The 10000-nt window shown below is 46.7% G+C and overlaps 1 protein-coding gene and 1 long non-coding RNA gene across 4 annotated transcripts in view; one reads left to right on the forward strand and one right to left on the reverse strand.

Moving 5' to 3' along the window:
• Positions 1–714: 714 nt before the first annotated feature.
• LOC116075845 lies at positions 715–2412 on the reverse strand. Its single transcript, XR_004112725.1, has 2 exons — positions 1897–2412; positions 715–892 (listed from the first exon to the last, which is right to left on the reverse strand). It is a non-coding gene; the product is annotated as an uncharacterized LOC116075845 (long non-coding RNA).
• The window catches only part of Slc41a2 (solute carrier family 41 member 2), a 110355-nt gene continuing 102594 nt past the window's right edge, over positions 2240–10000 (forward strand). The window contains exon 1 of one of the 3 annotated variants that reach the window (XM_031349260.1): positions 2240–2360. The gene's annotated coding sequence lies outside the window, so the exon portion shown is untranslated. Of the gene's footprint in view, positions 2361–2641; positions 2936–7724; positions 9288–10000 lie in introns of those variants that run through there. The other 2 variants (XM_031349261.1, XM_031349262.1) reach the window with 2 other exon arrangements.

The raw sequence follows: 10000 nt of genomic DNA on the forward strand, positions 1-10000 counted from the left end.
AGGCCATGCCAACAGCACCAACCCCAACAACTGTAATCTTGTTCTGGGGGACCTGTTCTTCCTTAAGAGGATTCACAATCAGCTGGTCCTTGTGGGTTGCCATCTTGGACTTTGAATCTTTTGAGACCGCTAGTGCGACGGGCGAGCAGCAGCAGCAGCAGCAGCGGTGGCCTGGGCTCGGCGACAGTGGCTCCAGCACCTTGAGTAGGAATTTTAAAAGACTCCCTGAGCCAGGGAACCAGAGAGACATACTTACCTGTTAAACTTTCTGACACTTTTTGGAGCAGCTAACTGCCTTCTATTAAGATGTAGTTGTGGTTTGAATAAAATGGCCCCATAGGTCCATAGGGAGTGGCACTATTCGGAGGTGTGGCCTCACTGGAGCAGGTGTGTTACTGTGGGCAGGCTTTGAGGTCTCAGATGTTCAAGGCACACCCGTGCCATCTGGATGTAGAACTCTCAGGTCCTTGTCCAGCACTGAGTCTACCTATATGCCACCATGCTTTCCACCATGGTGATAATGGACTGAACTTCTGAAACTGTAAGCCAACCCCAGTTAAAAATCTTCCTTTATAAGAATTGCTGTGGTCGTGGTGTCTCTTCACAGCAATAGAACCCTAACTGAGACAGCAGTTAAGTCAAAAGGAAGACATCTGTAAATGAATGTAATCTCAGCTCTCCCAAGTCAAAGGACAAAATTACAACCATTTAGTGTGAGAGTTTTAATTGGCTTTATCTTCTGATTATAAAATTGGGCCATAGTTCATTTCACAAAATAGAGTGAGCATTCCAATGAGGTAGGTAGAGGTTTCTTTCCCAGACACAAAGAGGCCCCGAAGAAAGTGGTAACAAGAAACCCAGGAGCGGACTGGGCATTTGAAAGCTCCTTCCCCTGTAAGAGACACAAGGGCACAACAAAAGACTCAGCATCAGGTTGCCTGTGTAAAGACTAAGGCAGAGGCTGCTTCAACACCAGCACTTCAGTCAGGTTTCTGGGAAGGTGGAAGAGTTGGCTAGCAGTAAGTGACTCCATCTGGGGGGCTCAGCACAGAACCCTAAACCAAAATAACGACTCCCTGTGATTTTCATTCAGCACCCATGTTCTCCATAGCAATGCTTTCATTCCTAAAGGTATTTTTAAAATCCTTTAAAGATTTTAAATTACTGTATACTTGTGTGTTGGAATTGGTGGAATACGGTGCTCATGAATGCTAATTAATGCTCGTGGAAGCCAGAAGAGGGCACTGGGTCCAGCTGAGCTGGTGTTTCCGTGTGTGTGTGTGTGTGTGTGTGTGTGTGTGTGTGTGTGTGTAGGTGGGTGGGTGCTGGAAACTAAATTTGTGTCCTGTACAAGAGCATTACCTGTTTTTAACTGCTAAGCATCTCCCCAGTATTTAAAATTGTCACCTCCCCCCAGTGTGTTCTAGGGCTGGGCACAACAGTACATACCTGCAATTCCAGAACAGGAGGGGTAAGAATTTGAGGGCAGATTGGAAAATGATAGTGTAGTGCACACCTTTAATCCCAGCACTGAGAAGCTGAGGCGGGGAGATCTCGGTGAGTTGAAGGGCAGCTTGGTTTACATATCAAGTTCCAGACCAGCCAGAGCTGCACAGTGAGGCAGTTTCAAAAAACAAAACAATTTAAGGCCAGTCTGGCCTGTACAGAGAGACTTTTGTCTTTTAAGGTTTAAGAAAATCCCACAAGAGAATGAGGGTTTGTTGTTGTTGTTTTGTTTTGCTTTGTTTTGAGACAAGGTCTCACTATGTAACCTTGGCTTTCCTGGAACTTGCTAAGTAGAAGAGGCTGGTCTTGAACTTACTGAGAACCACCTGGCTCTGAGATTAAAGACAGGTGGCACCATGCCCAGAGAGATGGAAGTGTGTGTGTCCCTACCTGAAAAGGTGCTAAATCACCGCTGTCTGAATACGGTGAAAACTTTGATCTGAGGCAATAGAATCAGGATCAAAATGAGCAGCTTTCCCAAGGAGTCAGTGCCCTGGGGCTCACACCTTTGCGAGGTGGGATGGTGAAGTCGCACTTGCTGAACCGCACGTAATAGGTGCTTAACAGACAGTCATTGAAGCAGCCCCCGGTTTTCCTAGGCGAATTCTGGCTCAAATCTACCTTGGCTCCCAAACTCGAGCGTGGGCAAACTGCAAAGATCGGCTGGGCAGCGCCGTGTACTTGGCTCTGACCCTGCCAGGCGCTCAGAGGGCGTGACGCGCTGCCCGCACGTCTCCTCCCCGTCCTTTGGCCTCCCAGAAGCGAGCAACGAACGGCTCCCACGTCCTCGGTTTCACTCCGGTCCGCAAGGAATGCGAGCTGGACCCCCGCTGAGGCTCGGGACTGACGGACCGGTGAGCGGAGGATGCGCGGGCCGGATGCGGCTGGGAGGATGCGCGGGGCAGCCCGAGCTAACCAGCCAGCCGGAGTCGGAGCTGGCAGGAGTGCGAGCGGGCGAGCCGGGAGGCGAGCGGGCGGGCGGGCGGGCGGGCGGGCGGGCGGGCGGCTGCGGGCTGCCGGGGCGCGGCCCGGGATCCGGGTAGCCTCCGGGCGGCCACATCAGCGGTGCTCCGCGGGGCCGGGCCGGCTGCGCGCGTGCGCGGGGCGGGGCGGGGTGCGCGCGAGTGGCCGCGGGCGTCGGGCGACTGTCAGCGGCAGCGAGGAGGCACGGCGGGCCCGCGGGGCTGGGCCGAGCTCACCGACTCCCCGGGCGTCGCCGCGCTCCAGCTCGGCTCAGGCGGCCGCGGCGGGAGCGGAGGCTGCGGTGCGGCTGGGTGTGGGAGGGCGGCGGTGCGGCCGGATGCTGGAGCCTCGGCCGGCGGGACCCGAGGCCGCCCGACTCTGCCCAGTCTTGCCCGCCGCTGGCCTCCGGCTCCGCGTCCCGCTCCGGTGGCGGTGACCGAGGGCGCGAGCCGAGGGATGGAGGAAGGTGAGCTCGGATGCAGATGCTGCGAGGCGGGTAGCACTCACCCCTGGAACCTGCTTCAGGGCTCAGCAGCGTCGCTACTCAGTTCTTGGCTTTATGGATGCACAGTATGCCTCAATTTTAAGAAGCCTCGGCGTCCATTTATGGCGAGAACTGACATGTTTGTGTGTTACTTATATATTACGTTCTTAGGTATAGTGTCCCGCTGTCATCTTTTTGTAAATGGACGCTTGATTGACCGATGAGTCATGTAGCATACGTGCTACTTATCTCTCCAAAGGCGGCTTTGCGTATATTCATCTAGTTTTGTAACTGTCACTACTATCCAGATTTTTTTGTTGTTGTTTGTTTGTAATCTCCAAACGAAACACTATACCTTTTAGTTCCTTCCTACCCATTCCCCCACTGCCCCAACCCACTGGAAACCACTAATATTTCAGTTCCTATGCATTTGTTCTTTGGAGACACTGAGGAAATTATATAGTATTTGTGGTTCCCCACCTCCTCCGTTTAAAGACAAGATTTTGGCTCTTCCCTTATATTTCTGGCTAATCTGAATTTGTGGTCCTCCTGCCTCAACTTCCCAAGAGGTGATATCACACAGGCTTGTGCCACACCCAACCAATGTGTCTGTGGCTTTTTGTCTGGCTTCCTTCACGTAGCCTAACGTTTTCAAAGCTCATTCACGTTGCAATTAGTGTGGGTCGGTTCTGTACTTTCTTAGAGCTGAATGACTGATAATGTGGTTTGTCACTACCACGCCCATTCACCAGTTAATGAAATTGCATTCATTGCTTTTCACTTTTTAGCCATCGAATTTGATGCCGCTAGAACATCTGTGGATGTGTGTTTTAAATGCTCCGAACCTAAGGTGTGGAATTGCTTGGTACTTAACATTTTTGAGAAACTTTCAGACTTTAATCAAAGTTGTTGCTACATTTCATACTCCACCAAACAGTTTATGTGGGCTCCATTTTCCTTAAATGGCCAACACTTGTCATTTTTTATTTTATTTTATTTTTTATTTTTTTGCTATTCTAGTGGGTGTGACTTGATATCTTTTCCTGATTTTAATTTGCATCTCAGACCAGAAATTAAAAAGTCTTGTGCTGGGTGATGGTGGCGCATGCCGTTAGTCTTAGCACTTGGGAGGCAGAGGCAGGCAGATTTCTGAGTTTGAGGCCAGCCTGGTCTACAGAGTGAGTTCCAGGACAGCCAGGGCTACACAGAGAAACCCTGTCTCGAAAAACTAAAACAAAACAAAACAAACCCCCAAAGCCTTTCGTATGCTTATTGACCATGTGTGTATCTGTTTTGGAGAAATATCAGTTTAGACCCTCTGCCCTATTTTTGCTATTTTATTTGATTTTTTTGTTGTTGGTGGTGAGTTGTCTTATTCATTATAGGAAAAATTCTAGATTCTTGACTGGTGCCGGCAAAGTTGCATAAAAATATGATTAAGTGGCATTTGAATCTTTCAGAATGCTTCATCTTTTTTTTTTTAAAAAAAGATTTATTTACTTATTATGTGTAAGTACACAGTAGCTATCTTTAGACACTCCAGAAGAGGGAGTCAGATCTCATTACAGATGGTTGTGAGCCACCACATGGTTGCTGGGATTTGAACTCAGAACCTCTGGAAGAGCAGTCAGTTCTCTTAACCTCTGAGCCATCTCTCCAGCCCAATGCTTTTTTTAAAGCCTTATTTATTTATTATATGTAAGTACACAGTAGCTGTCCTCAGACACACCAGAGGAGGGCATCAGACCTCATTAAGGGTGGTTGTGAGGCAACATGTGGTTGCTGGGATTTGAACTCAGGACCTCCAGAAGAGCATTCAGTGCTCTTACCGGCTGAGCCATCTCTTCAGCACCCCCAATTCTTCATTTTTTACCTGGTCATTCTGGGGCATTTTTTTGTGATTTTATTTATTTGGCTTTCACAAGAAAAGCCACAGGAGCTATGGTCCTGGGGGTCCTGCTGGGACTTTAGTTGCTGTTTTTGTATATTTTATGTTTGAAAAGTTTCATTTATTAGCTACAAGTAATTTATGTCAGATGTTAAACAAATCACTCAAAATCTCATGTGCTTCCCAATAAAGTAAAAAGGTCTTTTTTTCCCTTTCAGCCTGTGTAGTTTCTATTGCAGTTATGATATATGTTTGCTTTTTAAGAATTCTCTCCGCCACCCCTCTGTGTGTGTGTGTATTTGTGTGTGTGTGTGTGTGTGTGTGTGTGTGTGTGTGTGTGTGTGTAGCCCTGGCTGGCCAGGAATTCAGTGTGTAGATCAGGCTGGCCTTGAGCTTGCAGCAATCTTCCTGTCACTGATTCCCAAGTACTGGGATTGCAGGCATGCACTGACACCCCCCTGAGTGAAAAATATTTTGCTGGAGCTGACATTACGAGTCACCTGGAACTGAATGAATGTCATCGTGCTTTCTCTGTGTGTACAAATCCAGCCTAAGGTCTTTCTTTCCAAAGTTACTATAAAAGATTTCTCTGAACTCAAGTTCTTTTTTCCATGGATCTAATTGCTACTAAAGAAAAAAGTGTCTAATGAAACTTGTATGGTGAGGAACTTGATGTAAGGCCACTGTAGTAGTATATGGGCCATGACAATGGGTTTGGCACTGGGGGAAGAAGATGGGACTTAACCCTGACTATGGTGTAGAGGAGCAGGAATGCATGCATGAAGAGCAGGGGTTGGGCAGTGGATAGAAAAGTGCTAAAAGGAGGTATCCCTAGAGAGGGGGATTCTGGGAAAATCATCTTAAAATGATTCCTGCTGAAAACAGGCCTGGCGGTGGGATACGGACCCACTTCATCACATACCCGGAAGAGGTTCTAACCTCATCTGTCATTCCCACCACTGATTTGGACCATGCAAACCCTTCTGTTCCTCATCCAGAGCGCAGCAGCTGCTTCAGTGGCCATGCACTGCTCTCACAAAGGGTACAACGTTTGCATTTCATGGTCCACTTCAATAAGTTACCAACAACCTGTGCCTGGGAAGGAGACATTCAGCTCCTTCTATAGATGGCTGACTGCCTAGGAGGTACCACACAAGAGAGAGGGGATTGTGGGGGGAGAGACAGAGAGGTAAGAGGGGGACAGAGACAGAGACATCGTTGTGAGACAGGCTCTCATTGTAACCCTGGCTGGCCTGGGACTCTACTGACCTCATACTCCTAGGAATCCACTTGCCTCTACCTTTCTAGAGCCAGGATTGAAGGTGGCTGCTGCTGTGCCTGGCCTATTCCATCGTTCTTTTCTCTCACCTTGCTTCTCCATGATGACCTACCTCTCTTAAGACCCAGAAGTAAGTCTAGTTGATCCTGTTGACTTTTTTCAATATGCTAATTCTCTCCTTTCTCGCTCCAGAGCCTAGTAAAATTGAGATCAGGCTTGAGGGTATAGCTTGGTCCCAGCTTGGAGGAGTGTGTGCCAGGCCCTGAGTTTGACACCAGGTCTTCGGCAGCAGCAACAGTTGTGATGAGCGTGGTGGGATGCCTGTAGCTCCAGTTGCTCTAGATGGAGGCTGAGGCATAAGGGTCCCGAATTCAACATCATATCAAGAGAAAAAAAAAGAGATTGGACTCAAAAAGTCAGATGAGACTTTTTGTTTTGTTTTGTTTCTTTCAAGACAGAGTTTCTCTGTGTAGCCCTGGCTGTCCTGGAACTAACTCTGTAGACCAGGCTGGCCTTGAACTCAGAAATCTGTCTGCCTCTGCCTTCCAAGTGCTGGGATTAAAGGCGTATGCCACCACGGCCCGGTTCCAGATGAGACTTAATACCAATAAAATACTCTAGAATTCATTTCTGGTAGAAGCTAGCTGGAGGACTAAGATTAAATGCACACTTGATTTCTTCTTCCCTTTTTCGTTTTATTTTTGGTGTCTATGTGCATGTGGTGTGAGCAGATGCCTGGGTGGTTAGACACAGGTGTCTCACTCTGTTACCCTTGACCATATATTCCCTTGAGAGAGAGTGTCTCATTGAACCTGGGTATCTGCCGACAGGTAGCAAGCCCTAGCTTCTGTCTCCGTCCTCCATGGTGTTGGGGTTATACTTACAGGTGTAGCTCCCTCTGGTTTTTTGACACGGGTCCCCGGAATTTAAACTCAGGTCCTCATGCTTGAAGAAGTGAGTCCTCTTACTCACTGAGCTGATTCCTTGGCTATAGAGTGGGAAAGCCTGGGCTACATGAGACACGTTCTTAATGAACCACAACCAAAACAACAGAAACAACCCCCAAGCTAAGAAGAACGAAGTACACTAGGTCATCTTTCCAACTCTGAGCACCTAATAGGTTATCAAACAATGTAGAGAGTTGTGTGACTAAGATGTCTCGAAAAATTAAAGTAGGCCAAGCCTGGTGACATGGTAGACCTTGGTAGGTAGAGGCAGGCAGATCTCTGTGAGCTTGAGGCCAGATCTCTATAGCAAGTTACAGGCCAACCAGAGCTACATCGAGACTGTCTCAATAGGTAAATAAAGTAGAAAACAAGAATATGCTGAACATAGATATTGCTGGACCATAGGGTTAAGGGCTTGTTGAGATTTAGTTAGCCTTCTTAAGGAACCTGGGTTTATCGTAGAGGAAGTAAGATGCTGTTGGATCTAAGTTGGATCTAATCAAGACCTGGCTGGTGAGATAGCCCTCTCTCTCTTAAGATCTCTTTAGTTCCTTTGTCTTTCTCAACTCAGTCAGAAACTTCAGATTTCTTGGCCTAGTGATACAGGCATTTCAACATCTGCTTCTAATCTGATCTGACAAATCTTCCCTTTGTTTTTGTACCATTTCATAAAGGTTCCCCATTTGTCTTCCCCTTTTGCTCCAAGATAGAAAGGTCTAAGAGTTTGCTTCTGCCTTTTCACGTTGTACCTGGTATAAAACCTGGTGCATAGTAGGAACTAAACACATTTGTAACCAGTTAGTGCCTGGCACGGAGCAGGGACTCAGCATATGTTTGTTGAGTCTCATGACATATGACACAGTGAGCTGTGTGTGGTGGCTTATTTCTGTATTTCCAGCCGTTGGAGAGATTGAGTTAGGAAGACTGTCGTAAGTTTGAGGGCAGCCTGGGTTAAGGAGAGAGACCCTGTCTCAAAAGAATAAAACAAAAGCAAAACAGGGCGGGAGGTAGCTCAGCAGGTGAAGGCTCTGGCCACCAAACCTGACAACCTGAGTTTGATCCCCAGGCCATCTGTAGTGGATATTGAATGTAGTTCTCTGACCTCCACACACATCCAGCCTCCATGTTCATGATGTGATACACATACTTTCACACACACACACATGCACACGCACATGCAGGCATGCTCTCAAGAACACACCCACAAGTAAATGAGGAATGAAAAACAGTGTGACTGAAAGTGGTGCCCCACAGCTGTAATTGTGGCGTAGCATGCAGAGAAGGAGAATTGCCTCAAGCTTGAGGTTAGCCTTGTCTTCACAGGAAGTGCCAGGACAGTCAGGACTACAGACTGAAACCCTGTCTCAAACAAACAAACAAACAAACGTAAAACAGCAACAACAAAAGACAAAACAGGGAATATCTCCTGATTACAGGACTGTTTTGGTTTTAGTTAGACTTTCTTGGGCAAAAAGGTTTTATTGGAATTTTTTTTTCACTTGAAATGCTAGGGTTAGAACTACATTTGCCTATTTAAAAGATATGCAACCCAAAGTGCTCTCTTACAGTCACACAGTGGTAGAGATGTTGGAAGAAGATGCTGGGTGTGATGAGCTCTCTTGTAGTCCCAGCTTCTGGAAGATCAGGAGTTCTAGATCATGTTTGCTCCGTAGCGAGTTCCAGGCCAGTCTGGTCTACCTAAAAGCCTGTCTCAAAACAATAGCAGCAACAACAACAAACAGTAATAAGAGTAATACATCTTGATTTTTACTTAGAAGTATAGAAGAATGGGACAGGTGGCCACGGGAACAGAAATCTAGCACTCACGTGTATTTGAGCATGAAGGCATTCTGAGTTTTAGACAAAGGCAGCTTTTTACAGATGCTGGGGACAAAGCAAGTAGGAAGATTAAAGTCCCCAGAGCCAACAGGAGAGTGAGGTTTTGCTCCTTGAAGCGATAAAATTAGAGCATTTCATCCATATGCCCCAGAGAACCCCGTGGAGATGAATTTAATGATGTCAGTTTGTTTCCAGAGAGTGTCTCTGCTGTCACAGTACTGTGATGTCACAAAACTAAATCGAGAAACAAAGGAAGAATTCTGTTGGCGTATGGTTCTGATAACTGGAAAGCAGCTTTGAAAATTTCGGGAGAAGTAGAGAGATTTCAGATCAAACTTGCCTATCTGTAGATTTTTGAGGTGTTGATACTTGGCTAGTTTTGTAAGTAAGCTTATAGAGATATATTTTAGACTAGATTGTCAGAATCAAACTTTGTTAATATAAGAAATGGCTTTAAAACTAAATTGAAACTGTTAACATGTATGGATCTTTAAAATGTACTTCCATGTGCATGCATGTGTGTGTGTGTGTGTGTGTGTCTGTCTGTGTGTATATGTTGTGTGTGCACAGGCTTACACACTTGTGCCATAGGCACAAGGACAACTTGCAGGAATCAGTTTTCACCTTAATACCATATGGGTCCTGGCAATCAAACTCAGTTCTTTAGGCCTTGTGGCAAGCGTCTTTACCAACTGAGCCATCTCACTGGCCCTCTGTAATTATCCTAAAGTAACTGCAGGCGTTGGAAAGTATTATGCACAAACTTGCTCATTTTCATTGCAGTGTAATTTAGTCAAGAGAGTCAGCTCTAGGGAAATGATTCATTAAGATGCGTCAGCCCTTTGAAGAAATCTAACCTGCTGCCTTACTTTTTCCCCCATGGGTAAATGCTTTTAAGCACTTAGGGGCCGCCTCTGTGCTTTCCTCCTGGCTAGGAATTCCGAGACTTCTCTTGATGGCCACTTGATGTTTGGCCATGTGAACTAGGACTTAGACCTCTCCATTCTCTGTGTGGTTTGTTTTCATCTGGCTGTCTTTTACTTCATTGTATTGCCCCGCCCCCAACCCTGTCTCTTGTCCCTTCTCTCTCCACA

The sequence above is a fragment of the Mastomys coucha genome, unplaced genomic scaffold (genome assembly GCF_008632895.1).
Source record: "Mastomys coucha isolate ucsf_1 unplaced genomic scaffold, UCSF_Mcou_1 pScaffold4, whole genome shotgun sequence".
NCBI lineage: Eukaryota > Metazoa > Chordata > Mammalia > Rodentia > Muridae > Mastomys > Mastomys coucha.